General features: G+C 43.3%; 1 long non-coding RNA gene across 4 annotated transcripts; it reads left to right on the forward strand.

Annotated features, from left to right (window-relative positions):
- Positions 1-124: 124 nt before the first annotated feature.
- On the forward strand, positions 125-27593 carry LOC310698885. 4 transcript variants are annotated; one of them, XR_014521776.1, is made up of 5 exons: positions 3710-4522; positions 6030-9447; positions 10700-10817; positions 11637-11753; positions 27284-27593. It is a non-coding gene; the product is annotated as an uncharacterized lncRNA (long non-coding RNA). The 4 variants fall into 4 exon arrangements; XR_014521778.1 differs by lacking the exon at positions 27284-27593 and having other exon boundaries at positions 6030-6108; positions 9360-9447; positions 11637-11913; XR_014521775.1 differs by lacking the exons at positions 3710-4522; positions 27284-27593 and adding an exon at positions 125-2075 and having other exon boundaries at positions 6050-9447; positions 11637-11913.
- Positions 27594-27611: the final 18 nt, after the last annotated feature.

A 27611-nucleotide genomic window follows, 5' to 3' on the forward strand; every position in this document is an offset into this window, starting at 1 on the left:
GCCCCGCACCTGGGGGGGGAAATAAATTTTTTCTTCTTTATTCCCCCCCCCCCCAAAACTAGGTGCGTCCTATGGGCCGGAGCGTCCTATGGGGCGCAAAATGCGGTACTTCTGGGTTTCGCCGCATGTGCAGAAGCGCTCAATCGCAGCAGAGACGCCTCTGCCTACGGACTTTTCTGGTTGTGGACGGAGCCCCGGAACGAATTTAATTCATTTTTGGAGGGTCCATTGTGTATGTGTGTGTGTGCGTATATTGCTGCAATATATCAAACCCCTCAGAAATAATATGTATGCATCTGTAAAGCAATTGCACAGTTCTTTTAAATTTTGGATTCACAGATATTTCATTACTCTGCCTTGCTCAATTACGATTTAATATTTACCTTTGTGTTTATGAATTATATATATCACAAGGTCAGGATCTTTGGAAAAAGAACCACAAAATACATCAGATTTTTCAAGCTACACTAAGTGTTGCATGTTTTATAGAAACCTTTCTCTTCCCTTTTATATCAAGAGATGCAGGTACAAGGGTAGATAGGCTTCCCAGAAGGTTTCATTATGGAGACATTATCAAGGAAGCACAACATGAAATACAGCCTTTTCCTGAAGTGTGAGCTTAGACATTTTTTCTCACGAATTTATAGAGAAGTAGGCAACCTGCTTATTACTTAGAGCAATGATGGAAAATTATTGTGAAGCTTTTAAGTAAATAATTTTGAAGCTTTAATTAGATGCATACACATGGACATGTTTGGGGTAATGCGAGTTCATCAATTAAGGAGACATTCACCATGCCTCATGGGGAATATTCACATCTTCTGACCGTATAGAAGCAGGGCTAGCCAACCCATGAGACAAGGTGAGGCGACCGCCTCAGGCAGCAGGATCCCGAGGAGAAGCAGATCCTGATGTTGATCTTTATTCCTCTCTTGTTCCTGATGTAGATCTTCACTTGCCCCTTCTTCCCTGGGTGTGTGTGCGCACGCCATTTTGTGCTTTACCTCAAGAGCCAAAATGCCTTGGGCAGGCCCTTTGTAGAGGGAGTTGTGCACATTAACCATGATAGGTATGTGTTTTTCCTCTGACGGAAATAGGAGTCTCTTAACAACTCCGAGCAGGGCTAGGGGTGCGGGCCACCCAGGTGCCGGGCTGTCAGGGGCGCCAGGCTGAGAGTCCAGGGCCCGAGAATTGAATCCAGATGCTCTGACTGACTGGCGGGCCTTTCTGCTGTGGGCGGCTCTGCGACCAAGTTCGGGGTCGACAAAGTCAGCGAGACACTGAGGCAGCTGGCCAACTCCGCCCTCCTGCATGCCTGGGACTGGGCAACCTGGGGGGTGCTGCTGGGAGGATCATTGGGGTGGGGGTGACAGCTTGCTTTTATCCTGATTTGAACTACATTGTGGTCTTAGAGGCAAACCAGTGGTGGTGTTGAAAGTGGCATTACATTTAAAATGCATTTTTGGGTGGGGCACTGAATATGGGGGACTTATCAAGATCAAGTCAAGTGTGGAGGGTGTTTCTCCTCTGCAGGGCCCTAAGGGAAATCTCAAATCCATAGCTGTCAAGTGTCCCTTATTTGAAGGGACAGTCCCTTATTCCAGCGTCATGTCCCGCTGCTGTCCCTTATTGATGGATGTCCTTTAAATGACCCTTAAATGATGTCCCTTAAATTTCAAAGGAAGCAGCTCCTCTCCCTCCCTCCCTCCCTGCCAGCCAGGGAGGAGGGAGGCTCCAACTGTGTTGCTTGGCTGTGTTGCTCACCCAGTAAGAAGTGTAAGAACGACTGGGTGGTGGATCTTGCATGCCTTGTGTGTGGCTAGTTAATGCAAGCTGAGGGGTTTTTTGAATGCTGGACACCATTTTGTTGCATGTGCTGTTGCAAACTTTGCAGTGCAAAGCCAGGCCGGGGAGCCATCTTAAATTGAGGCTGCATAGGCCTTGTGGTGCATGTGATTCAGATTCTATGTAGTTGAACCTCTGGTTAAAAAGTTGGTTGGACAGTGTTCTCAAAGCTACCAGCATGAGTTTGACCAGACTGCAGGAGGACAGGAAGACTGGAGTGCCTGGAACAGGTGAGGCTGCAGGTCCCTTATTTTGGCTGCTGGTCCCTTATTTTCAAATCTGTAAGTTGGCAGCTATGCTCAAATCACAATCATTATTTGTTTTGAGATAGGATTCTCCCATTTGCAAACTGAAAAGTTTTTAATAAATAAGAAACCAAATAATATCCCTTCGCCTACCAATCTAGATGTACGAATTTGTGTGAAAAGAGAAAGGAAGATAGAGGGCCTGTCCCACCTCCCCTCCATTCCCAGGAAACCCACTGTATTCTGATGAATTGAGGGGGCGGGGAATCAATTGGTTTTTCTGTGGGTTGACATTTGTTGCATTCAGTGGAAAGCAGTGATTTTTCCTGGGGTAAGTGATGGAGCAAAAGGAAAACCACTTGGACCTGTGATTTGAAAGCATGGGATAAGGAAAAGACCTTTGGGTCCATGAAATGTGTCATTTAGTGCGGTGAAGCTTAATTTTTGCAAATTTCTTCAGGGAAGGGTATTCAAAATATGTTTTTGGGTATGAGGAATTCAGATCTGCTTTTATTTTTGTGACTGAACGACACGTAGCTTGGTAAGTCTGCATTTGGAGAAGCAGCACTCAAACTTTCAGAAAACAAAAAATGTTAATGTTACCTTCTTAAAATGTCGGGCATTACTTAATAATAAAAACATCAAATAACAAATAATATTAATATATAATATAACTGTAAATACTTGGCAATCATTTTTTATGATTTCCATGCAATTTTACACAAATGTTACTTCCCAAGAAATACTATACTAAATTATATTAATTTAACCAAAATATATTTTGAATCCCCAAGTCATGTTACAACTTTTTAGCACTCCACCCATACTCCTGGGACGACCCCTGGGACTAGCTGAGGCTGGAATCCTGGAAAACTGTAATTGGGGAAACAAAGCCCCAGAGGAATCGAAAGCTTCGCTCCCTTTACTTGCATTGGAGGGACCATGGGCTTCATAAACAGTAGAAGAAGAGGATGGGCCAGGCTGGGGATCAGGCTGCCTCCCAAACTGCTGAGCCAATGACTCAAGTCCAAATTCAACCTTGTCAAGGCTGCAGTGTCTGAGCCAATATTGGCAACGATAGCACCCAGATGATCCAGCGTTTGCTGAGGAACTGCTGGGGCTTGCACTGAACGCAGCGACTGAGATGGGTCCTAAAGGACTAGGGTTCCTTTTAACAGGCATCTCAATAAGCTCTCCCACACTACAAAATAAATAAATTAACTCTTAACCATTAAAATGGCGCTCCCGCCAAAACAAGATGGCGCTCCCACCAAAATAAGCCAGGGAAAATGGCCACCGGCCCCAGTAGTTTCCCCCAACCAGCCTTAAAATTGGGAGGCGGGGTATAGAATTCACCAGGCTTACAGAGAGGGAACTCTCAAAAGCCGAAACAGCAAACAAAACAATCACTATAACTCAAAATATTTTTGCCCCCACTAAACTCAATTCAAGGCTCTTTAAAATAAAGGCGTGGCTATAACCGCTCAAAATTGCTGCTCCCAGAACTCAGGAAAACAGAGGAAACTCCACAGCCAAAAGCACCAAAGGCAAAAGCCCTGTGGGCGAAATCTCCTCCGCAAATAATAAGAGGGGCCGCTGAGCAGAGGTTTTTTCTGGGCCGCAGTGATTCCGCACTCCGGGAGCCCCCGGATCAACCGGCTCATAAGCTAAGGCCCTTAGAGGGATTAGCAAACACTACACAAAGCCACAAATATAAAATCGGAATCCGCGGCAAGCCCCGCAAAAGGGAGCACTCAGGAACCCGAAGGAAATTATCAAAAAGCTCTAAAACAGAGTGCTAAGGGCCCGTAGCCCCATGGGGCAAAAGCCCCTCTTAGTAAGGGAAGGGCAAGGACGGGGAGGATTAACCTAAAATTAAAACGAGGGAAAAAGAAGAGGGTGAAAGGAATTAAAAGAAGGGATAACAGAAAGATATCACTAGGACGATCCATTGAAGGTAAATTGCTCTCTCTCTCGGCTCACAGAGGACACGCTGTTGGTGTTCCGAATGCATGTGCCGAAAGAGGAAGCTCTGGGTCACGTGCATGGGTATAAGTAGGTCCCTTGAACCGTTTGGACTGCGTCCCATTGGCCAGATTGCATCCAGCTTCGAGGGCCTACCAATTGGGTGTTGTGGCTGACCAATCGTACCCACCCACCCACAACACAGAGTGTCGGTTTTCCAGGTCTCACCGTCCTAATCTTTAAGGGAGGACCCGATTTATTAGAATGTTGTTTGTTTCATCACAAAGTTTGGCTCAGTTCATTCAGCACAATCCCAAACTCATCTGGGTCTACATATAACTTGTGCTATCTGATTTTTCTTTCTTCTTTTTAAAGAAACTTGATCCAGTTACTTTCTCGAGGATCTGATGAAGAGTCTGCAGGTGTCACTGGTGTACATTCTCATTAAACAGAAATGGGAAGCCAGAGTATCTTTTTCACACACCTGTTTAGACATATCAAGTCACTGATCTTTCAAAATGCATTTGGTGGAGTTTTTGTTTTGCTTTGTTATTTGGGGTAGAGTTGGTGGGAGTTGATATTTCGTGTACTCTGGAATGTTTGGTGCTTTTTATTGGTGGGAATCAGATCTAGGTTTAGTCTTGGTATCAAGGGCAGAACTGGACTGATGGCAAAACTTGGCATTGCCCATCTTGAAAAGGAGAATTCAGTTCCCTCATCAAATTCATATTAAGTAATGAAACCAGATATTATTACTATTTTTTAAAAAAGCAAAGAAATAAATAAGCTGCTCTTAGGGATTTTTAAAACATGATTAAGGGGAAATGATAAAGATATACAAAACTGCCCATGTATGGTGTAGAGCAGGCATGTCCAACTCCCAAGAGACTAAGCAACAGAAATGTATTCAGTGCACATTATCCTTTCTTTACAATCAATCCAGAAGAACCACATCACTTATCTAAAATAGCAGAAGCAGCGATGGATCTAAGCTTCAGGGCCCTTAATTGAAAACTATAGAGAGAGCAGATAGAATTTCCACATTTTACCACCTGGAACAATTATTTGCAGATGCATGACTTTTACATATTTTATCTATATTGAAGTACAGTTCTGGTTGCCTCACCACAAAAAGGAAACTAGAGATGGGGAAACCAAAATGATCAATGGGTTTCTTTGGGGGGGACGGGACTAAGCGTGGTGTGGAAGAAGTGGACAGATAAAAGTTTTCTTCCTCTCTCATAATACTAAAAGCCAGGGTCATCCAATGAAGCCAAAATGTGGGAGATTCAGGGCAGACAGAAAGTTCTCCACACAGTGCGAACTATGGAATAACAAGATATCAGGATGGCCACAAACTCAGATTGCTTTAAAAGGTGATTAGACAAATTCATGGAGGTTAAGACTATCAGTGACTACTAGCCATGATTGTTATGTCCTATGGGGCGTGGGTGGCGCTGTAGTCTAAACCACTAAGCCTCTTGGGCTTGCCGATCAGATGGTTGACCGTTCAAATCCCAGCGATGGGGTGAGCTCCTGTTGCTCTGTTCCAGCTCCTGCCAACCTAGCAGTTCGAAAACATGTGAGTGCAAGTAGATAAATACTGTAGGTACCGCTGTGGCAGGAAGGTAAATGGCGTTTCCGTGTGCTCTGGTTTCCATCATGGTGTTCAGTTGTGCCAGAAGTGTTTTAGTCATGCTGGCCACATGACTTGGAAACCTGTCTGTGGACAAACGCTGCCTCCCTCGGCCTGAAAGGTAGATGAGTGCTGCTACCCCATAGTCACCTTTGACTGGACTTAACCTTCCAGGGGTCCTTTACCTTTTACCTCCACCTCCACCATTGGAGGCAGAGTGCCCTTGACTACTAGTCACTGGGAATCAGGTCCTGTTTGTGGGCTTCCCAGAGGCATCTGGCGGGCTGATGTGAGAACAGAATGGTGGCTGGATGGCCCTTTAACCAGATGCAACACAGCTCTTCTTTTGTTCTTAAAGAAATTGGAAAGGCTTCAGGATGCCCCCCCGCCCCCCCCCCGCCCCAAAAGCCAGACCAGGTAAGTAGTATTTGCACAGCCTTAGTTTCTCATAATTTAAATGTATAATTCATTTTAGATCTGGTATTTTTTTTGTGCCATGACAAATTTGGAAATACTAGAGATGACGTCTTTATCCTTTGTAGGATCATGAACAATCAATAGCAATTGATTGGCATGCCCTGTTGTGTCGAGACTAAGCTGTGTTTCTTTATCTCAGTGTAGATTGTATCTCAGTTGTGTATTCATTATTGGAATTACAGGTCAAATTGTAGCATTCTTTCTTTATTTTTTTAAGTGCAGAGATTTACTGTTTGTAAAGGGACACTTTCAAGGTTACTTATTCACACATCTCTGTTCTATTATAATTTATTATAAAGTCATCTCCACACCCCCACACGCCGGTGCTGCTTTCTTGAACCATCCTATTGAATCTGATGGGATTGCAATGTGCAGGTACAAATACAAAATTCACTTAGAATTCTTCATACATCTTCATACATACAAAAGAGATCATATATTATTGAAGTTATAACAATTTAACCCAAACAGAAAAAAATAAACAATTATGCTTAGCAGTTTAGATAGTACCTAACCACACTTAAGGGGAAAAGTCCTGTTAAGCACAGTGGGACTTACACCCAAGTAAAAACACATAGGGCTGTGCTGTTAAGAGTTTTATCTGTTTGACATGGACAGATTAGATGGAGAGGACAATGGTTTTGCGTGGTGAGTCCCACCTCCCCCCTTGGAAAATAAAGACACAAGACACAGCATTTAAGGTTCATGGGCGAAAAAGGCCACAACTTTACTGATTGCAGGAATTGAGCGGTATTGGCCTAGGCATTAGTCCAATCGACTAACCGGCTTTAGCCTGATTGCTTAAAGACTGGCAAGGGTTAACTGCCAGCAGGGGGAGTCCTGCTGATGTACATCAACTAGGAGCTCCCCCAGGGCCACTGCTCGGGGGCGTGCCTTAGGCCCACACCTCCATAGGCTTCGGACAGGGCAACGCCCCCCGGAATCCTTTACCGGACTACCCTTCAATTTGGGGGTAGGTGATAGCGCTTCCTTCCCCCCTCATCTGCATAAAAATACCCCTACCAATACCTAACCACCAATGCCAAGGAAGTTGTGATGATTTGCTATGAGGTAGACGAAAAAACCAAATGGCTGGTGCCAATTTGCCAAATGGAAAAATTCCTGCCAGGCCCCTTGACGGCGGCCAACCAAAGTCCATAGCAATGTCAGAGAGCCAAACCGGAGCAGCTGGCGTAAAGAAGAGAGGGAAATCCTTAGCCGCGCCAGCCCTAAATAGCCCGGGCCACGCCTCCCTGGCCAGCCGATTGGCTGGCCAAGGAGATGATGCGCCTGAGGATTCCCTCAATCTCGCAGGGGCTGTGAGTCAGCCCCCGCGCACGTGGGGAGGGCGTGGGGCCCGCAACCCTACCTCCTCTTCAGCTCGGAAGTGGCTTTCTCCCAGTAGCGCTGCACTCATTAGCATGGGTATGAACAAGGGCAAGACAGCAGTGGTAAAGTTGAATACGATCTAGTGTCTAGAGCCCCACAGGTGCACACACACACTTGCAAGCCTGCCATTGCAGCCTGGAGCTTCCCCACCTCTCCCTGTCCCCATCCTGATGATTTTTGCAGAGCCAGGAGGACACCACCACCTCTGTCCCACATCACAAGCCATCATTGATCCTTTGACTTTCCAACTACCCCATAAAGTAGGTCAGTTTTGCTCTTCTGGTGTTACAGTTATGAAGCTGATACATAGAGGATGGATATATAATATTATAATAATAATAATTTATTATTTATACCCCCCCCCATCTGGCTGAGTTTCCCCAGCCACTCTGGGCGGCTCCCAATCAAGTGTTAAAAACAGTACAGTGTTAAATATTAAAAACTTCCCTGAACAGGGCTGCCTTAAGATGTCTTCTGAATGTCAGGTAGTTGTTTATCTCTTTGACATCTGATGGGAGGGCGTTCCACAGGGCGGGCGCCACTACCGAGAAGGCCCTCTGCCTGGTTCCCTGTAGCCTCACTTCTCGCAATGAGGGAACCACCAGAAGGCCCTCAGCGCTGGATCTCAGTGTCTGGGCTGAACGATGGGGGTGGAGATGCTCCTTCAGGTATACAGGACCAAGGCCGTTTAGCCTCCTTCAGGTATACAGGACCGAGGATGGAGCTTGATAAAGGCCCCCTTTAACTTCAAGGTAGAGCAGAAGCAGGAATTTAAGAGAGAAATTGCAGTTCAGAGTCCAGGTCATAACACCACACTAGTATTTTATTGATTTATTTGTTCATTTGATTTTTAAAAACAAAACAAAACAAAAACCTACATTTACTTATTTTGCTTTGTGAGTAAGAATGGAATATATGAAAATGATATGGACTAGAGCACAGTATTTGGTTTGACACTTCAGCTGGCCTGGGATCTTGGGGCTTTGAGTGAAACTTGCCATTCAGTCCTGTGTGGACCTGGGAATAGATCACATCAAACAGCATAGGCTTATATCAGAATGAATTGACTTTGGATCAGGACACTATTATGACTGCTGCTTTTGTTGTTATTTAACACTTACAAAGCATCTGCATGTTTAAAAAGGACTGTACATAGACTAAAATATAATAGAGTCCATGCTCAAATACTCACAATCTAATGTGATTCAAAACTGGGAAGTGCACAGTAAAGCAAGCTTTGGGGCCTCTGCTCCCATGTGTTCTTCAAAAAACTAGTGGATGATGAAATTTGGGGGGCCATTTCATTTAATGTTTTCTAGAATTTTCTATTTGCCAATGGTTGCTTTCTCCCCACCTGTTTCAACTTATATTTGCAGAAATCTGTCACACACAGCAACAGGCACAAATAATTCCATCGCAAATGAGCAGGGTGGGCTTTTTTCGTGGGTTTTTTTCTTTCCTTTTTGCAAAGTTCTAGCAAAAGAGATAAAAAGTAGGTAACTTTCCTCCAAGTGTGTTATTTCCGTGATGCTTTGAAGTGTTTGATCTGTGCTATTTTGTCATACTGAAGTAATGAGGGTGTCTGCAAATCAGGCATTTTGCTACATGAGACAGGTGTAAAAATGAGCCCTATCGGATTTTGTCACTTTTCTATCTATAATGTATGCTACAGTCTTTTCGCTTACATCTAATGCAGATCAACTTTTTAAAAGTGTACCTTAGAATACTTATGGATTCTGCACTGTGGTGGCAATCCATATGACAATGTTCTTGTGCGCCTCTGTCTTCTCCTATATATCTAGGCAGTTTTCAACGATATGAGCTCAACTGTCATTTGAGTTTATCTTCTAGCCTCAGAGGACAGAGCTGTGATCTAGTAACTATGCTCAGGTATCATCACCTTCAGCATTAGATAGGATAGTATGAAGGCTGCTGTTGTAGCTGTTGTAGAAAACCCTTTCCCTGGTCACTTGAATGTGTCACAACATCAGACTTCTGTTCCTTAGATAATCAGGAGGGCTGCCAAGAACAACTGACTGGCTGCTTACTACTGCCCAGTTTCCTTGATATGACAGAGCCTAATCAACAGAGGCACTAGGCTAAAATACTGCTACATCCATCTATTATTCCCTGCTATGTAAGCTCTAAGACTCCAAGACCCATTCTCCCTTGCTGCTCCGTATGCTGGGAACATCTTCCAAATATCCAGGTGTCCCTCAACCTTTCTCTCTGCCTGCAACCCACATCCCTTCCATGTCAATTTTTTACTATTAAAATGAAACCCAAAGATATGAAGCATCACAGTCTGCAGATCCATTCCCTGTTATCCTTCTGTTCATTGTAAAGCAGTCTTCTACAACCCAGCACTCTCCATATTCTTTTTGGGATACAGCTCCTATTAGCCCAAGAGTCTAGAATGTCTGAAGGGCATCAGGTGGGCAAATCATTAGATAGGTAGGTAAAGAACAATCTACATATTATATTGAGCTGTATATAACCTGCCCTGGGGCTGAACAGTAAAGGGCAGGCTAGAAGCCTGTAAGAGCAATACAAGGAAATAAGATTCTGAACTAATCACACACACATACACACACCAATCCTGGCCACCTGGGAGCCTGGGAGCCAGGCAGGGGCTGTGAATAGGGAAGGTGATCTTCGCTTTTGCTCTTCCCAGCCTCTGCCTGGCAGCCTAGAAACCAGGTGGGGGCCGGGCCAAACAAGTACGCTTGCCACCCCTGCCCAGCACTTACCAGGTGGTGTCATGTGGCACATCACATGATGAGTCACATGACCATGCCCCCTCAATGTGGGGGAGGCAACTTGGTGCCCCTGCTAGTGGGAATAACATGTCAGACCCCTTTTGTCAAATCTTTGAATTCTAAATTCCAATTTTTTTTTCTTCCTGAAACTTGGGTGAACTGGGGAGCAGAGAAAATCTAGAAGCCATTTGGAAGGGAAAGAAGCATGGCAATCTAAACTAATCTTATATATATATATATAGAGAGAGAGAGAGAGAGAGAGAACCATGTAAAAAAGAGCAATGTAGTTAATTCCAAAATTTCCAATTTCATGCCCACTAATACTATGACGTTGAATTGTTTCTTAATCTGGTCTGTTTTGATATTTGTATTTTGGCAGGAAGGTGATAAGGAAAAATACTGAGCATGTTTAAGTCTTTTCGTCTGGAACTCTTCCTTGCCTGATGGAGGATAGAAAAGGGTGGCTGGCTAGCTGTGTAGAAACTGCCCTGCTGTACAAAGGTAAAATTTATGTTGATTGTTCAACCCACTTTTGCCTTTGGCTCCATCCACACTGGCATGTGATACTTACTCAGTTTCCCAGGTTGAAAAATCTCTGATCTAAATCAATGTGGTTGTGCTGCTGCTTTTATACAGGCAGTTAATATTGTTATAATGTATTTTTGGGGTGAGGAGTTGGCTATATGTTGAGATCCTAAAAACCCAGGATCCAGCAAAGTGTTAAAATACAAACTAGGCTAGCTTCCCACTCAGCTGAGAGTCTGGGTGGTGGGCCATTAAGGGAACAAAGGAAGGGATTCTGGGCAAGACTGTAAATGGATGGGGGCCCCTCCCTCAACTCACAGGTAGTTAGAAAGACAAAATGGCAGGAGTGAGAGTTGGAGTGATGTGAACTAGAATCAAACAGCAAACTTAGAAGACAGAGTCAGAACACTGTTTGATTCCCGTTTGAATCAAAGATTGCGGCTATGAAGGAAGGAAGGCCCTCTTGGGTGTTAATGCTCTGAACTGCTCCTTCATAGGCTAAGGTTGTATATATGTGTAGATAAACCATCTATCATAAAGACACCACAGCCTCTGCTGTGTCTCATTTCCAAAGGAAATACGAACCCTGAACAAGCACCTGGAACCCCTGGGATCTTGCACCACTCAGAGATTTGGGGGGAGGCATGCAACAATATAGTTCGGAGGCACAGTGTCTTGCCATATGCACTATAAACAATTAATGGTGTCAGAAGAGACCCTGTAGTCTATTGCCATGTTGGAGAAACAAACAGTTTGCCCAGATGATGGAAATTAATGACCATGATGGTTTGACAGGATTAACAACCAGAGAGGAGAGGAGGAAATGCTTTATCTCAAATGCAATGGCCAATAAAGCATCGTCCAGCTCAGCAAAACTGGAAAGGTGAAGTGAAGGCTATTGGTTCAGCTGTTGTAAGTTTTAAGAAAGCAGACATCTTTGCAGCGAGAGCTGTTCATGTGTTTTCCCCACCCCATAAAACTTCTTTCCTGGATTATCAGAGACTTAATTAGTCTTAATCAGCTGTACAGCCGCAAATAAAACGTTTTAAGTGTGTTTTAAGTGCAATATACAATGTGACACTAGATGATGATGGTGAACCTTATGGAAATTTTTATTTATATATATATAGAGAGAGAGAGAGAACACTTTTTAAAACAGCATTTTCAGAACATTTTTATATGTGTGTAGAATCCACCTCTTCTCTGCTGCTAAGTAATTCCCCCTTGTTCTGTTTCTTTACTAACTCTAGTCATGCACAAGCAGACTCTCCTAGTTGTGGAAAGGGATGGGGAAGATTCTGTCTCTAAAATAATCCAGGCTACAAACCTATTGACCTTGTTGAGCCAGAAAGAATTCCAGAACATAGGCCATACTTGCTGTAATGTTTCCACAACTCGACACTTTGGGCAAGTGGAAGAGTCTATTCAGACGTGAGGATTTTTGTATTAGTTTTTTGTGATTATAATGCTAGTACTTCTACCCTGGAGCCTAATGTTCCTTTTACACTGCATTACCTGTTATGAAACAGTGGCTTTTTGATCCAAATACCATGTGTATCATTCTAAATTTTAAATATCATGCTGATTTAAAACGGTGGGAAAGAGCTGCATACCACCCCAAATTTTCTCACATGAAATTGCAATGAAAATCCCCACAATTATGCAGCAAACGACACCACCACTTCCAGAAATCAAAGCTGGGCAATTTATTTGGGCAGCTGAGGCAGAAAACCCTACAAACACATCTTCCCCTCACAGACTGTAAAAAATAAAACTGCAACAATATAAATGCCTAAACATTTGCTTCCTTTTCATGACACCGAAAATCAGTTTTATTAAGGTCTGTCTAAAATAGGCTAGCCCAGTTCATAGCTTCCCATGCATTCTTAGGTCACACCCACACCATATGTTTAAAGCACTATTATACCTCTATAACAGTCATGGAGAATCCTGGTAGCCTATACCACCATTAACAAACCACATTTCCATAATTCTTCGTGATTGGGGGCACTTGTTAAGGCTGAAAGGTTGTACAGAACCAGTAATGGGCCCCTCAGTTCCATCAGTGTCACTCATAGTAGTATATAAGCCCCAGACAGAAGAGCGAGAAGAAGTTGAGAGGCCTTAAGGGCTGGCAGCTGTGGAGAAGGATGTTCTCCCCCTTGAGATTATAGATCTTTTTGCTTGCCACTCCTGTGAACTTCAGAGCCTCTTGGGGTGCAGAAAGTGCTTTGAGCAGCCAGTGAGAGGGGCTGGGAAAAAGGAAGTTGGGCAGAGCTGGAATCATGAAGGCAAGACAGGTGGTTGTTGTTGAGAACCAGGCATCACCTCTGCATTTAGGGCAGTGCAACCAGTTCTGCCACACTAGTTGTTGAGCCTAGGGAGTGCTGCAGGGCATCACAGCTATGATGTAGTGAATTGAGCGGAACAGAAGGTGAGAAGCAATGGAGTGCCAATTTTTGGCCTCACACAGGGCACTGCTGAAATTTGAAAGACCAAAAATCTGCCCCTGATCAAATGCACCAACCTAGGCAGAGATTGTGTTTGCATGGGTGGCAGTCTCATAAGGTGAGAGAGTATTGTGAGTGAGGCCACCCCACCCCACCTGTAAAAGGCTTTATGGGACAGATGTGACAACTGTTGGGACATCTTCATTGCTTTTGTTCAATTCTGAGTCTCTTGTCTTGTGTGCGCGCCTTGGAATCACACTTGGATCCTGTGCTTTTTGTTCAGCCTGTATAGAGGTCTCTTCCTTACTCTCAGGTGTAAGTGTCTTGGGACAGGAGCATGACAATTATTGTTTTTTAAAAAAACAAATAAACCACATAAACAAATAAACCACACCACAGGACCCCCCCCCCATGTTTGCAGGTCATCCTTAGCCTCTCCCCACATGGGAGTGTGGGAGAACAAGTAAGAGAAGTTTGGTTTGGCTTTAGTTATAATGCAGATCAATGTAACTGGTTGTCTCTTAAAATAATATGGAAACTGAAATTCAGCTGTTCTTCAAAATTCACACTCTTCTTAATTTGGTGATGCAGTTTTTCACTTTAAAAAGTGTGCATATTAGGAGAAAGTGTGCATAACAATGTACATATTCATAGAATCATAGAGTTGGAAGAGACCACAAGGGCCATCGAGTCCAACCCCCTGCCAAGCAGGAAACACCATCAGAGCACTCCTGACATATGGTTGTCAAGCCTCTGCTTAAAGACCTCCAAAGTAGGAGACTCCACCACACTCCTTGGCAGCAAATTCCACTGTCGAACAGCTCTTACTGTCAGGAAGTTCTTCCTAATGTTTAGGTGGAATCTTCTTTCTTGTAGTTTGGATCCATTGCTCCGTGTCCGCTTCTCTGGAGCAGCAGAAAACAACCTTTCTCCCTCCTCTATGTGACATCCTTTTATATATTTGAACATGGCTATCATATCACCCCTTAACCTCCTCTTCTCCAGGCTAAACATGCCCAGCTCCCTTAGCCGTTCCTCATAAGGCATCGTTTCCAGGCCTTTGACCATTTTGGTTGCCCTCCTCTGGACACGTTCCAGTTTGTCAGTGTCCTTCTTGAATTGTGGTGCCCAGAACTGGACACAGTACTCCAGGTGTGGTCTGACCAGAGCAGAATACAGTGGCACTATTACTTCCCTTGATCTAGATGCTATACTCCTATTGATGCAGCCCAGAATTGCATTGGCTTTTTTAGCTGCCGCGTCACACTGTTGGCTCATGTCAAGTTTGTGGTCAACCAAGACTCCTAGATCCTTTTCACATGTACTGCTCTCAAGCCAGGTGTCCCCCATCTTGTATTTGTGCCTCTCATTTTTTTCCCCCAAGTGCAATACTTTACATTTCTCCCTGTTAAAATTCATCTTGTTTGTTTTTGCCCAGTTCTCTAATCTGTCAAGGTCGTTTTGAAGTGTGATCCTGTCCTCTGGGGTGTTAGCCACCCCTCCCAGTTTGGTGTCATCTGCAAATTTGATCAGGATGCCCTTGAGTCCATCATCCAAGTCGTTAATAAAGATGTTGAATAAGACCGGGCCCAAGACAGAACCCTGTGGCACCCCACTAGTCACTCTTCTCCAGGATGAAGAGGAACCATTGATGAGCACCCTTTGGGTTCGGTCAGTCAGCCAGTTACAAATCCACTGAGTGGTAGCATAGTCAAGACCGCATTTTACCAGCTTCTTTACAAGAATATCATGGGGCACCTTGTCAAATGCCTTGCTGAAATCAAGGTAGGCTACATCCACTGCGTTCCCTTCATCTACCAGGCTTGTAATTCTGTCAAAAAACGAGATCAGGTTAGTCTGACATGACTTATTTTTCAGAAATCCATGCTGACTATTGGTGATCACAGCATTCCTTTCTAGGTGCTCACAGACTGTTTGCTTAATGATCTGTTCCAGAATCTTCCCTGCTATTGATGTCAAACTGACTGGGCGGTAATTATTTGGGTCCTCTCTTTCCCCCTTTTTGAAAATAGGGACAACATTTGCCCTCCTCCAGTCTGCCGGGACTTCGCCTGTTCTCCAGGAATTCTCAAAGATGACTGCCAGTGGTTCTGAGATCACATCTGCCAGTTCTTTTAATACTCTTGGATGCAGTTCATCTGGCCCTGGAGACTTGAATACATCTAATCTAGCCAAATATTCTTGTACTATCTCCTTAGTTATTCTGGGCTGTGTTTCCTTTGCTGAATCATTTGCTCCAAATTCTTCAGGTCGGGCATTGTTTTCTTTATCGGAGAAGACTGAGGCAAAGAAGGCATTGAGGAGTTCAGCCCTTTCTGTGTCCCCTGTTTGCATTTCACCATCTTCTCCTCTGAGTGACCCCACTGTTTCTTTGTTCTTCCTTTTGCTACGAACATACCCATAAAAGCCTTTTTTGTTGCTTTTAACCTCTCTAGCAAGCCTGAGTTCATTCTGTGCTTTAGCTTTTCTGACTTTGTGTCTACACGTGCTGGCTATTTGTTTGAATTCCTCTTTGGTGGTTTCCCCCCTTTTCCATTTTTTGTACACATCCTTTTTTAATCTTAATTCAGTTAAAAGTTCTTTAGATAGCCACCCTGGTTTCTTTAGGCACCTTCCATGTTTTCGTCTCATTGGTATTGCCTGACGTTGTGCTTTTACTATCTCCCTCTTAACAAACTCCCAGCCATCATGAACTCCCTTTCCTTTTAGTATTGCTGTCCATGGGATCTCACCCAGCACTTCCCTAAGTTTTATGAAGTCGGCTTTCTTAAAGTCAAGAAATTGAGTCCTAGTATGCTTGGCTGCTACTTTCCGCTGTATAGTAAACTTCAGAAGAGCATGATCACTCGCGCCTAATGATCCTTCCACATCTACCCCACTAACCAGGTCATCAACATTGGTTAGGACCAGATCTAAAATGGCTGTTCCTCTTGTTGCTTCTCCCACTTTCTGGACAATGAAGTTGTCTGCAAGGCCAGTGAGGAATCTGTTTGACCTTATGCTCTTGGCTGAGTTTGACGTCCAACAAATATCCGGGTAATTGAAGTCCCCCATTACTACTATCTCCCTTCCTTTTGCATGCTTGGCCATCTGTTCCAGGAAGGCAGCATCTATGTCCTCCGTTTGGCTTGGGGATCTATAGTAAACTCCCACAATGAGGTCTCTGTTATTCTTCTCTCCCTTAATTTTGACCCAAATGCTCTCACTTTGGCTTTGAGGTTCTAAATCTTGGATCTCTTCACAGGTATACACATCCCTGACATATAACGCCACTCCTCCTCCTTTCTTGTCTGGTCTGTTTCTCTGAAATAGATTGTATCCCCCCATTATTACATTCCAATCGTGGGACTTATCCCACCAGGTTTCAGTGATGCCTATTATGTCATATTTAGTTTGCTGTACCAAGAGCTCAAGCTCATCTTGTTTATTTCCCATGCTTTGCGCATTAGTGTACAGACATTGAAGTCCATTAATCATTCCCCCATGTCTCTTATTTAAGGATTTTTTCCTCCCTCCACTAGGTCCGCGTGCTGTTTGCTCCATTTGGTCTATGACATTTGGATGATCATCTTCATTAATTGATAGACTCCTACCTTCAGGAGCACTGTCTCCCTCCCCCACATTAGTCAGTTTAAAGCCCTCCTGATGAGGTTTCTGAGATTTTTGGCAAAAACATTTCTCCCAACCGTTGTGAGGTGCAGCCCATCACTTGCCAGAAGACCATCTTCAAGAAACTGCAGTCCGTGATCTAAGAATCCAAACCGTTCCTGTTTACACCATTTGCGAAGCCAGCTGTTCACTTCCACTATTTTCCCCTCTCTCCCTGGCCCACGTCGTTCAACTGGGAGGACAGACGAGATGACAATTTGTGCATTTAGTTGCTTCAATTTCCTGCCGAGAGCCTCGTAGTCTCTTTTGATCTTCTGGAGGCTATTGCTTGCAGTGTCATTGGTTCCCACATGAACCAAGAGGAAGGGGTATTCGTCAGTGGGTTTTATGATTTTTTGCAGTCGTTCAGTTACATCTTGGATCTTAGCCCCGGGGAGACAGCACACTTCCCGAGACATCTTGTCAGGCCCACAGATCACTGCTTCTGTTCCCCTCAGTAGGGAATCCCCTATCACCACTACACGCCTCCTCTTGGGTTTGGTCGGGGTTCTTCTGTGAGCTGTCTGTTCCAAGGTCGCCTGCACATTCCCTGAGGAGTGTCTTAATATTAATTAAGACAAACATCCAAAACATTATATGAGGGAGAAACCCATATGAGAGTTTCATATGAGAAACTATGAGGGAGACAGTTGTATGCAAAATTATGTATAAAAAGCACCCACTAAGATATTGAAGAATTTTCACGAGTTTTCTTTTTTAAAGTAACACACTGATACAGAAATGTGGCCAGCTGAATATAAAATGGGATAAATGCTTAACTAAGAGAATCTGAAATTGACAGATTCATCCATCCTCATCTCCTCATATCTGTAATGGTGGGTTGTGGAAACCACTTTAATTCTGCAAGCTATTCTGAAGTACTGTCAGAGTGGAAAGTATACATTCCTGGCTCCAGCAAAGCTTTCAGAAGTGGAACCAAACAGCTCCACTCATCCTTATCTGTCTGCGGAGCTCTAGATTTTTGATTCTCAGTAAATCAGTGTTCATGCCAGTATGTTTCGACACTTGCCTTTGTACCAGCGCATTGTGGTTACTTCAAGTGTTAGCTGCGTGACTGAGCTCTGAAGTGTATGGGTATAAAAATCTCTTCAGCGAATCTTGAGAGAATGTGAATACAATGATGATGGCTTAACATTCTAGCTTTCACAGGGAATAGGAGAGTAGTGGTTGGAAGGTCATAGTACATTGTGAATCATTCCGTCTCCTCCTCATCAACATAGCAACAAGCCTCATTCATCCTGAATTTGCCTGACTGCTCGACCTGTGTCACAATAGAAATCAAGTTTCTGAATGCTTGGAACAAATCCCCAAGTTGAGATTGCCTGCGTATTTGTCACCCAAGAGTGGTTTTCATTAATTTGAATATAATAGCAGTGATGAAGAGATGTGCTCAGATATGCAGTGTTTTATACCACAGAAGTTTGGGCTGCAATCTTCTTGCCACTTCTGTAGGAGCAGGCCTCATTGAACGCAATGGGACTTATTCCTGTGTGTACACAGGGCTAGGTAGTGCAGCTCGTAGCAATTCTGGGACAGAACTTTACAGAGGACAGTTCTTCATTTGAAAATGTCCTCTAGTTGAAAGACTGCCTGGTCCAGAGATACAGAACCCTAAGAAGGGAGAACAAGGGAGTGTCTTGAAGTGGTCCATCAATGGTTGGCACCTGAGTAACAGACTCTGTAGGCACACAAAACACCTAGTCACAGCCATCCTCACTATGGTGAGTTATAGTGTGTTTCTGTTATTTATATTTAAATGAGAGAAATGACTTTTATTTACCCTATTTATTTCCACCGCTAGGTATAAATTGGCAAATGCAAACTTTATGCAAATCTGTGCCTCCTCCCCGGTAATACCTAAAGGGGCAATTCTATGCACATTTCCCTTCTGTTTCTTTTCTCCAGTTCAGACTGTGCTTTCTTCTGGACTTCTCCATCTCACTCCTGAAATCAGTTCCTGGGATGGCAGGAAGCATCAGAAATGCTTCATAAGACCATAAAAACACAAGAAGAGTCTTGGTGGATCAGGCCAATGACCCATCTAGTCCAGGATCCTGTTCTCACAGTGACCAACCTGATGCATATGGGAAGCTCACAAGAAGGATTCAAGCAGGAGAGCAGTTCTCTGAACTTGAGATTTCCAGAAAGTGGAAATTCCTCTGACAGTGGAGGTAGAACATAGCCATTGTGACTAGTTAAATCCTTCGAAGACAGAGGTCCTCTGGCTGGGACGGGACGATATGGGATTGAGGGGGCAACTCCCATCTCTTGTGGGGGTGCAATTAGTGCCAGCACCGTCCGTTAAGAGTTTGGGTGTAATCTTCGACGCCTCCCTTTCCATGGAGGCGCAGATTGCAGCTATAACAATGGCGGCATTTTTTCATCTCCGCCAAGCTAAGCAGTTGGCTCCTTACCTCTCTCGCCCTGACCTAGCCACTGTGATCCACTCGACGGTCACCTCCAGACTGGATTATTGTAACTCGCTCTACGTGGGGCTGCCCCTGAGACTGACCCAGAAACTCCAGCGGGTGCAGAATGCCGCAGCGAGACTCCTTACGGGGTCTTCGCTGCGGGATCACATTCATCCGGTGCTATACCAGCTGCACTGGCTCCCGGTGGAGTACAGGATCAGGTTTAAGGTGCTGGTTTTAACCTTCAAAGCCCTATACGGCCTAGGACCTGGTGGAATGCTCTGTCACAAGAGACAAGGGCCCTGCAGGACTTGACATCTTTCCGCAGGGCCTGCAAGACAGAGCTGTTCCACCAGGCCTTTGGTCAGGGCGCAGCCTGACTCCCTCCTTTGGCAATCTTTACAATACTTTAGTTTATGGTTGCCATCAATTTTGATTTTAATTAATTCTTTGATGTTTTTATAATGTTGCACTATTTTAGTGTTGTTAGCCGCCCTGAGCCCGGCTTCGGCTGGGGAGGGCGGGATATAAATAAAATTTATTATTATTATTATTATATATAATGATTTTATTGCATTAGCCATGCGGCCATAGCATAATATACATAGAAATAACAACATAAAATGGGGGTGGGGAGATAAAAGTGTATGCCGTTCTGGGCGAATACTTTGAGAGAATGGGGATAACAAAGGTAACGGGAGATTTAAAACATTGAGTGACAGAGAATACAAAAAACAGGTTCAGTTGTGCGGCGTATCGACTACATCTGTGGTATTGAGGAAGGAGTTGGTGCCGCTTTCCTCTTCATCACACTAAGCAGGAAATTAGCTGTCATCTCGGTAATCCAACGGTCAGAATCCTGCAGAAGAAGGGACACTATCCAAGGCTGGATTGGGAGATGAAGCTTGTTCACGAGAGGAGTTAGGAACCGAGATCTTTCATCTGTCCAGTTGGGACAGAAGAGCATTACATGTTCCATAGTCTCCAGAACCGTGTCATTGCAGGAGCATGTTCTATTTGCGCTGGGAACTCTGGAGTAACGACCCGACAGAACTGCTGTAGGAAAACAGTTGAGACGGGCACAGGTAAAGGCCCTTCGTTTAGCCTCCGAAGGAATTGTAAAGCAGTATAGAGGGATCCCTTCAGGGGGTGGAATAGCTAGGGCTAAGCCTGAACACGGCCCTCTTGCATGGGAAGCTGTGTTAGAGAAGTCAAGTTGCTGCAGCTTCTTTTTGATTAGAGGTAGGGCTGCCGGGCTTATACACTCTAAATTAAAAACAGTTTTGCGGTTCAAATTGAGAAGAGAGCGGAATTTGAGATTAATTGTAGTTTTCCAAGGAGAATTATGAATATCTCTTAGGATCAGATTGGAGAAACCACCTCTAATTCGAGCATCCGATGGTAGTAGGTGGGAGCTGTAGGAAATGGCTCGACTCCATGCTCGTTTTACAATTGAGGGCTGGGCGAACTCAAGACGTAAGGCTGCACCTGAGACACATCTTGGGACGCCGGAAAGAGATCTCAGAAACATGTGAAGTGGGCGATCCAAGTTACCTGATATTGCTGTAGTCCATACTTCGCAGCCATATAATAGTTTAGGGACAACTTTGGCATTAAACATTTGAATTGCTGCTGGAAGGTGTTTCTTATTATTAGTAGTAGCCTTTGCTAGCCTTATCCTTCATTAATCATCCTCTGCCCCTTCCTATTGCCTAAAGTAGGTTCCTAGTTCTTGCTTTCCCCCCTCTCTCGAGTGGGAGGAGACTTAAGAACAATGCAGCAGTCGATGTTCTGCTCTTTTTAACTTGTATTATTTTTTTTAAAAAAATCACAAAGCCATACACAAAATTAGCTGTGGTGACTGTATGCAACCTGTATTTTTAAGAGGAAGTAGACTTTTGTGGACCAATGGGGCATAAATGTGGTACAGAGCTATCCCCTTCCATTTCTGCTTGCGATCTTCCCATAGATGTGTGGCTAGCCAATGTGGGTAGGATGTTAGGGCTAGATAGACTTTTGGCCTGAAACAGCAGGGTCTCCTCTTATGCTAAGTGCTGGAGAGGAGGAGGCAGAATCCTGCATTGTGAGAATCAGCCCTTGGCTAAATGAAATGTGAAGCTTCCTTTAGTGGAAGGCCGCTCATTAAATAAAATAAATATGGAGCCATTGATTCAGTTAGCGAGCGTTTGAAATGGGTCCTTCATCAGGATGATTTTACAGTGCCATACTCTTAGCACATTTGCTTTGATGGACTGGATTCCCCTTTATTTTTATCGCCTCATTTTTGTGCTTTTGTTTATCCATAATATAGCGCTCCTGGAATTAAAAGCATTGTTTATGGCTCTTTTTTTGCACCACGGTTTTGCTAACATGTCGCATCTTTTTGATGTACGGAGACCAGGATTCCTTTCCTGCTTTGTATTAAATATAAACAAAATAAATAAAACTATTAGAAATGCAGAACTCGTTTTATTGCTTTAGCGTGGGTATCTTGTACTTTAGGATACTGCACATTTGACATTAAGCCTTAGTATATGGCTCTTTGAGGGCTTTAATTATTGTCTCTTTCTGCCCCCCTCCTTTGTTCTACTGTGATAATGAAAGTTTGCAAGGAACAAATAACTTCCCTGTTGGATGAATGAATGCAAAACCTGACTCAGATCATTTTCTGCTCCCAACTGTATATACATGGAGATACATCATCCATCACGTGCTTTAACAAACCACTTTCTAAAACAGTTCTAAGGTTCATGTTATGTGTATTTTAGTTTTTATATTGTAGAGCATCCTGTGATCCTCAGGTGTTATAGAAATTTAATAAATAATAATAACAATACAGTGGTACCTCGGGTTAAGTACTTAATTCGTTCCGGAGGGCCGTTCTTAACCCGAAATTATTCTTTACCTGAAACACCACTTTAGCTAATGGGGCCTCCTGCTGCTGCCGATTTCTCTTCTCATCCTGAAGCAAAGTTCTTAACCCGAGGTACTATTTCTGGGTTAGTGGAGTCTGTAACCTGAAGTGTATGTAACCTGAAGCATATATAACCCGAGCTACCACTGCATAGGAAACACAGTGATCTTTGTGATAGATTCAGATCTACAACTGTGCTCGATGCTGCTGCACTGTAAACACTTAGCTTACATACATTTGAGTTTTGCATGATAAAAAGGTCACAAGCTGTAGCTCTTGAATTTTGCAGATTTCAGACTCCATTTTTCCATTTCCCCTTTCTGCCATTCTGTACCCATGTGTGCATGAACCTGCCAACTGAGGCTTTTATCAGAATTCTCCAACATCTCTATGCATCATCTAATAACACTGTAACTAAGCAGTGCTTCTACAAGTAGTTTACAACTGTAGATCCTAAGGCTGTTGCAGTGGCATCACTATGTGCTCTCAAGCAGTGCTTAGAAGTGAAATCTAAACTTCCTTCCCTGCTTGCTGGCTCTAACAACTGGCTCTCCCCCCCCCCCCCAGTTGGAGAGTCATCTATCTCCATAGAGTTTCCAAGATCTAATCTGGGTTAAACTTGAAATATACCTGAAAGATCATCTCACACCTTATATGCAGCCTCTGTTGTCTTTTCAATGCCTACTAGAGACCTTCCTCTTCCAACTAGCCTTTTAAATTGAGATCTTTCCCAGTCTGAAAGTGTATTGGGATTTTTTTTTTAAAGTTCTTGTTGCTTCATCACTTATTGTTAGCCACTTTATGCTCCTTTGGGGACAAAGATTTAAATTTAACAAACAAACAAACAAACAAACAAACAAACAAACAATAAATAAGCTTATAAATTATTGGCTCTTGAGACTTTGTCCTCTTTTCAGCTGTAATATATTGAGCAGTGGCAGAGTTGTGTAGTAACCCCACCTGCCCCCAATCTCAGGGATTCAATCACATACCAGCAAATTCAGATTGCACAATTAATGCCGATTCAGTGCATTCCCTCCAACATTTCCCTCCAACATGAAAATAGGGACATCCTCTTCTACATCAGGAAGCTTCTCCCGTGCTTGATCTCACTGCACACATAGAAGTCATATACACATCAACATTGGTCACCTTGAGCCAATGACAACCTCTCCGTCTCATCAACCTCACAAGATTGTTGTAAAGAAAAAAATGTATCAGGGCAGGGATCATGTACACCTTCTACAGATAAATAGAATGAAATAAAAATTTAGCAATAAGCTGCTTTGAGTCCCTATTGGGAAAATGCGAAATAAATAAATAAATAATAGAAAATGTAATGTGAGAATGATCAGGAACATAAAAGGTAAAGGGACCCCTGACCATTAGGTGCAGTCGTGGCTGACTCTGGGGTTGTGGTGCTCATCTCGCTTTATTGGCCAAGGGAGCTGGCGTACAGCTTCCGGGTCATGTGGCCAGCATAACTAAGCTGCTTCTGGCGAACCAGAGCAGCGCACGGAAATGCTGTTTACCTTCCCGCCAGAGAGGTACCTATTTATCTACTTGCACTTTGACGTGCTTTCAAACTGCTAGGTTGGCAGGAGCAGGGACCGAGTAACGGGAGCTCACCCTGTCGTGGGGATTCGAACCACTGATCTTCTGATCGGCAGGTCTTTGGCTCTGTGGTTTAACCCACAGTGCCACCCACATCCCAGATCAGGAACATACGAGAGAGTAAATCCTGCTGAACTCAGTGGGACTTAGTTCTGAGTAAAAATACTTAGGATTACAGTGTAAGTCTGTCTTGTCTTTACACAGTTACTTGGGAGTAAGCTCCATTGAATACAGTGGGAGTTACTTCTGAGGAGACAGTGTAAGGTTCCATTTACAATAAAGGAATCAACACTCCCTGCTTTTCCTAAGAAATGGCTGGTTGCTGAAGCATTGTGATGAAAGAATTTAAAGTGGATTGGTGACCTTTTGCTTCAAAATTATAGGAAGGGCTTCATATGCCTACTTCACCATTTGCTTCATTTAGTTCCGGTTATTTAATTTCAGGATACACAGGAATCTGTTTTTGCACACACAGATCATTTGTTTGTTCTCCGAGGCATAGAGGAAAAAGGAAAAGCAGGACATTCTGGGATCAAAATGGAAACCAGGATGGCTTCTGTAATTCCAGGACTGTCCCTGGAAAATTGGGACACTTGGAGGGTCTGTCAGTACTCTTCAACATCTAACCTGCTTCCCCCAAATTGTGCTTTGTTTCAATTGCTCATTCAATTGTTCTTCCAGATGCCCTGGATTATGTGGGATAGCAATTGCTCACCAAACTTGTGAAAACACATCAGGATGAATGTTCAAAAAACAGCTTGCATAGAAGCCCCGTTTCATGTCCAGTAAGCACAGGATGCCTTTGCCCGACGACACTGTGACCCATAGATTGCAGCAAAATATTGGGCAAGGTTTTGCCCAGTACAGTGGTACCTTGGGATGCGAATGGGATCTGTTCTGGAGCCCCGTTCACATCCCCAACAGAACTTAAGACGCGACAGCACGTCTGTGCATACGCAGGTCACGTTTCACCGCTTCCGCGCATGCGTGTGACGTCATTTTGACTGTCTGCGCATGCGCGAGTGGCGAAACCCAGAAGTAACACGCTCCGTTATTTATGGGTCGCCACTGAGCACAACCTGAAAGTGCTCAACCTGAAGCGTATTTATCCCAAGGTATGACTATATCTTCTGTGTGATGGGTAAAAGCTGTCCCATGAGCCCTTGCTGAAGAGGAGAAGGGAAGCCTGTATAAGGCTGCTCCTACTTGGGCTCACAGCCATTTTGCTTTGAGAGCTTCCCACCTGCCCTTGGGCTAGAGCCTTAACTGAACAATTTTAAGTCATTGATTGACAGGGCCAGAAATGATTCCTCCCCCCTCTCAACCTGATTGGCACTTTGTTTGGTTCTTTTTCACCTTTCTATCAGTAAACTTATGGCTTTCCTTAGTTAGGCCGAAGAACATTGTTTGTATGAGGGTGGAAATGATGCATTCCATCAGTATGGGGCTTGTGGAATGATGACTTGATCCTGGGACCCAATGCCATGCCAACCCTTGCCCTGTCTGCTGCTCTCAATAAATATTTGGCCTGATTTTATCCCATCTCAGTTATACAGTCTGGTTATTTTGTTGCTCTCATGGGTCACATAATGTGCCTGCCTGGGCAAGTGACCCTTCTTTCACTTTCACTGGTGGGCTCTTTGAAATGCCTTTGTAATGCTCTTCAGCAAGTCTCTTCAGCTATGGAGATATATAAAAACCCAAATAGAAGGTCATCTCTTCACTCTGCATGACAGCATATTTACCATGACATCATTAATCACCACACCAATTATGCAACATTGATTTCATGTTAGTAGAGTGGTAGTTCCTTACCCAAAATCAGACAGATACAATTACTACCCAGAAGAGCTTATGATCGGCATTAGAGTTTAGCTCATAGGTTGGCAGTTTAGCACAGGCTTGGAGACAGAGTGCTTTGAAATAGTTGTTACCTAATCCTCTCCCATTATTATTTGCATGTGTCTCATTGACTCAAAAGTCTTATGACACTGATAAAGTATTCAGATGTAGAAACTGCAGTAAGACCATTGAGTAATGGATGGTGGGTTTTTATGCTTGCAACCAGAAGGGCTTGCAGGATCCGTTGTTGATGATGTTTTTGTTAATTTTGTATACCGCCCTTAATCCGAATATCTCAGGGCAGTTCACAATATAAAATACAGAATAAAACTACAAAGTACATAATAAAAACAAGAACCAAAACACAATAAACCAATAGCCCCACCTGCTAGTCCCTCCGCAAAGGAATATGACATTAAAAAGTGTGAACATCTACAAATAGCATGGATTTCCCTAAATAAATTAATATGAACAATAATTTCTGATCAGAAAGGAAGCCACTACAGGGCATGCCCAACATCATATACCTCAAAGAGCCTTTATCAGCATTATATCACTTGCCCCTGTTTGAATTAGCCAGTTGCCTCTTAAGACACTGTGGAGTCAACACCCAAAACTTACATTCCAAGATTATCCTCCATATATCAGAGCCTTGTGACCCTCAGCATTTTCTCCAAAGTATGCCCTACTGAGTTAAATGAGACTTACTCACTAGTAAGAGTGCTTAGTATTGCATCCAGAAGCATACTGCATTTTTAGATGATATATTTCCCCAGGTTACACTGCAGTTGATCATAACTTGGCATCTGACCCCCTGTAAACTCACAATATAAACTGAATCTCAACACAGATATTTAGCTTACTTGCCTTACGATTGTTCTGAGAAGCACTTAGCATATTTTGGGTGATTAAAATGTCTGAAACAGAACCATTAATTATGTATTCATTTTATATGTGTACCAGAATGAATTTGCATTTGAACCTAATTTTTTTTTCCTTAGGAAAAAAAATTAAATGAAAATGCAATAACGTTGAGACAAATAACTCATAAAGGACACTAATGAGTGGTGGGAGATGGAGTGGAAAGGCTTTAAATGCGTCCCATTATTTAGTAGGATAATTAAGGACACAGTTCTACCATGGCATTTTATTACAGAAATAGATAAGATCCCATCTTATTGCAAGCAGGTGTTGTAATGAAGCAAATCGAGATCACTTTCCAAGAGGTTATTCTGGCCCAGAGAAGATTGCCAATTTACCTAATTCCACCTGTAGCAACTTCAACTTATGCTGGCAAAGTCAGTTGGCGGGGGAAGGAATCTTCCATCCTTAATCATTTCTGTTTCTGGCCGGTTTGGGGTTCATGGGGGATTTATTTATTTATTAAGTTTGTATACTGCCCTTCGTCACAGGACAGTTCACAACATAAAAATGCAAAATATGTTCTTATTTTTGAGGAATTCAAGCCCACATGGATTATAATTTTATTTGTATGTTATTGATTATATGTATGGTCCGCAGATTATTTGCAACAGATACCATGACATGCTACAAAACATGAAGCAAATAAGAAAACAAGAAGCAAGAAACAATGAAGAACTCACTTCAAACCAAAGAAAAACAGTTAAAAACAAGAGAGAATAATGGCTGGGAGCTGATCAGATTTGTATTACCACCCAGAAAAATGCATTCTCTCGCTTTTGGGGGTCCAGTTCTCAAATAACAAATAAATACCCAAATCTGTTTGCAAATGTGTATTTTAGAATAATATACATTTAGAAATGATTTTTAAAGTGCATTAAAATATGTACATAAATACTCATTTAAATATGAATTTCCGAGTGGAAAA

Source organism: Podarcis liolepis (genome assembly GCF_965112155.1).
Source record: "Podarcis liolepis genome assembly, chromosome: Z".
In the NCBI taxonomy this organism is placed as follows: Eukaryota; Metazoa; Chordata; class Lepidosauria; order Squamata; family Lacertidae; genus Podarcis; species Podarcis liolepis.